Here is a 3,620-nt window from a genome sequence, read left to right as displayed (position 1 = left end):
ACCAAACACCACTGTCCTATTGGGCGTGCCAAATTGTTTCGCGCGGGTTAGTCGTTAACAATTAAAAAGGGATCAGGCGATTGTGTAAGAGACAAACCTCTTGAGACAAAATCCCAAAAAGGGGTGTTTTTATTGGCGATGACTTTACAATTGGAAAATAAAAACAGAATGCCTCCAAGGGGCGCAAGCATACGAGTTACTGAAAAGAAATGTTTAAATCTAAACTAAGAAATTTAAAATTATATATTCTCTGTTTGAGAGTGTTTGATTCGGGGTCTTTTGCTCTATGTCTTTTCTTCCTTTTATATTCCCTGGATGATCTCTTCGTGATCAATCGCTTAAAAACTGCTTGATCGCTCTATAACTGCCCACTTTCCTCGTAGTGGCCAACTTGTCATGGAACTGCCTTCTCTAACTGCTGCCATTACTTTTTGTCGTTCAACCGTCTTTAATTGAATTCCTGAAATTGTGGAACGTGATAGGGTTACTCAATAACCGCTTCATTAATCGCACCTTTGGGTAACCATAACATCTTACGTTTGCTAAGATCTTGGGCGACTCGAAGGTTTGGGTGAGAACAGGGGCACAGTTCTGGACGACTGCATGGCAATCCATTCACTCAAATCTTGGGAGATTTGTAACCTTGGACGATGGTATTACCGCATTCATGGACTTCCCTATTTGGGCCTTTATCCCGGATTGCTTGATTGGGTCGTTCTTTGGGTTATTTGATTTTGGGGATCTTCCAATTGGATTTCATTCCTTGGGCTATTCGACTTGGGCTGAACTTTTTGTGTGTCAACACCTATCATTACAACATCTTCCTCCTGCCCCCCACCCCCACAAAGTATGGAAAGGAAACGGAATGAATATTTTAAACACCCTCCTCCAAAATGAATGAAAGACAATTGAAAAACTAAAAATATAGACAAGGAATTTATACTATGCTACATCCAAGTCCATGCAGACATGCAACCCAGCTTTCTTCATTATGGTTGTTTTATCCTTTTTAATTCACCACAAAATATGGAAACTTCTATCCCATATTTATCATCATGAGTAAGAATGCCATTCCATCTCACAAGGTTATTCATTTCTATTGTACCCATTGATATTGATTTAACATTTCATATACCATTTAAATAATGCATCTCCGAAATATTTCCTCCCATTGCTGCATTTACAGTTTTGAGTTTAATTTACATATCATAAAATACAAAATTGTTATATTTAGGGTTGGATAAATCTCCCGAACCGAACCAAACCGATCGAACCTGAACCGAATCGAACCGAATTCGACGATTCTTGTCAAATTAAATACCCAAATGGATATCTGAATTGAGAATCGACGGGTACGATTTGGTTCTCGGTTCTAAACCAAGAACCGAAAAATCAAATAAGAACCGAATCTTTCTATTTTTTTATATTGAATAAATCAAATTATTTTAATTTAAATTTTTTCTAAACAAATTAACAATTTCTAAATCTAAATCTTTGGCCCAATAATTTGTTTTATTTCTAATTTTTTAATTTTTGGCCCAATTACTCATTTTATTGTCTCATTTCTTAGCCGAACAAGATCCAACCCACTAAATAACCCTAAACACCTACACTAAAGTGCATAACGCTGTCTTGACTCTCGCAGCCTCGCTGACATTCCAAAACCTATACAATCGTCGACCGACTCTATGACCTCCGATCGAAGCTGTGACATCCGCCAATCGAAATTTTGATCGTAACGATCATTTGAACAAGATAGCCTACTAGTCTCAGACATTTCAAAATCATTGAATGTATCATTAGTTATATTTATATAATGTTGTTATAAATGTTAAAAAATTTAATTATAGTGCAGAATTGAACGGAACGGAACCGAACCCGAACGGTTCCATAATTATATTTGGATCCGACGATTCTATTTGCTAAATATCCAAAAATTTTGGTTCGATTCGGTTCTCTTTAAAATCGAACCGACCCGCGCCCACCCCTAGTTATATTGGAGGCCACAACGATCATCATATCATTTCTAAGTTTATTGAAAGTCTAAATAATTTAAAGCTGTAAATATGTTAGGACAGGGAACAGCAAAAGGCATGAGAGGATCCTGGAATATAATATTAATAGAGATGAACCTGAGCACAACCTCTTGTCGTAGCTTTTGAAGGATGATGGTAGCTTGAATACCAGTAGGATTTCTAGCACCAAGCAGGCGTCAGTCACCATTTGGTTTGAACTTATTACGGTAGCGATAAGGCTATAGATAAGGGAGAAGGAGACCTAAATATAAATTAAGCCCCTGTTTGTTTATCATTATATAAAAATTATTTTTTTCTCAAATTTATTTTTTAACCACACATTCTCTCAATAAAATATTTTGCATGTAAATACAAAACTTTTTTTCTATTTTTTAACCACACATTCTCCAAAAATCCACTATTCCAAAACTCATTTTCATTGAATAACGGTAGACAAACAATGGCTAATTTTTCATTATGAATCTCAAGCACCACCGTCAACCACCTCATTAATGTGGGCATCATGTGGTGAAAATTGCTTTTTCTATGCATGCGGTTGAATTTGTTCCCAGTAAGGCCAAAGAAGAATAGCAAGTACCACATCCAAGTTCTGTAGGATAGCACTTAGCCTCAATTGTCTAATGTTCATTTAATTGGGACATTCGTGTAGGTAAATGTCAGTGATGCATCAAGCGGAAAGCTTTAAAAAGCACATCAACGCCAAATCCATCCTCTCAGGGAATTATTAAAAAAAAAAAAAAAAATTCAGCCTTTGTACTAATTATAATCTCAATAAAAAAAGGGAAAATGAATCGTAACCAGCTACCATGAGGCGCTTCGGCTCTCTTGAGGTGTCCAACAACTTCTAAGTGGACTAATCTTAGAGGTAGCATCTGTAATTATTTTAGCGATATTCCTAAATCATTCCACGTATCAAAGAGCACAAAGTCTAGCACATCTCATTAGATATAGAATGCTACAACTGTTTACCATTCTCATGTACAGGAGTAGTAGCCTTGGGGTTTGATGGGGATCTTTTCTCTGAGCTTGCTCTAGAGGATATCTGTTCCAATGGACGAATTTCTAAAGATCTTGGGTTCTCCCTGGGAATATAAAGAGCATCTGCCTTTGGCGTGCTGGGTGTCTCCTCATCATCACTAAAAAATGGCACCTGAGCAAAAATAATAATGAATAAATAGAGGAAGAGAAACACAAGTTCGTAGTAAGCTATAAATGAGGTCAGGAATTTCATTAGAAGAATAATCCTTACCTTCGGACCATCATTTTTAGGGTGATATTTCCTTGCAGGTAATCTAATACACCTATGAGAAAGGTGTCGAGACGTCAAAAAAGACGATATTCTGATAGGCACTGGTTTGTCAACAACCTGCTTAAAAATAAGTGTCAGTTACTGAGCCAGCAGTTAATATTCTATTCAGCACTAGTATGGTAACACCAGAAAACACGATTAAATTCTTAAGAAGGTTCTAGATCAGTTGATTACAAGGATCAGACACACCCTACATAATTTTCTTTTGGAGTTAATCAAGATAGGCATACTTACTGGCAAGCTGGAAATTCCATACTGGATAGAAGGAGAAGTGC

At 36.7% G+C, this 3,620-nt stretch overlaps 1 long non-coding RNA gene across 2 annotated transcripts; it reads right to left on the bottom strand.

Moving 5' to 3' along the window:
- Positions 1-2,769: 2,769 nt before the first annotated feature.
- LOC111392622 lies at positions 2,770-3,620 on the bottom strand. 2 transcript variants are annotated; one of them, XR_002702291.1, is made up of 3 exons: positions 3,580-3,619; positions 3,286-3,405; positions 2,770-3,186 (listed from the first exon to the last, which is right to left on the bottom strand). It is a non-coding gene; the product is annotated as an uncharacterized LOC111392622 (long non-coding RNA). The 2 variants fall into 2 exon arrangements; XR_002702290.1 differs by having other exon boundaries at positions 2,771-3,186; positions 3,286-3,402; positions 3,580-3,620.

Source organism: Olea europaea, unplaced genomic scaffold (genome assembly GCF_002742605.1).
Source record: "Olea europaea var. sylvestris unplaced genomic scaffold, O_europaea_v1 scaffold948, whole genome shotgun sequence".
Taxonomy (NCBI): domain Eukaryota; kingdom Viridiplantae; phylum Streptophyta; class Magnoliopsida; order Lamiales; family Oleaceae; genus Olea; species Olea europaea.
This window is presented reverse-complemented; position numbering and strand designations above follow the sequence as displayed.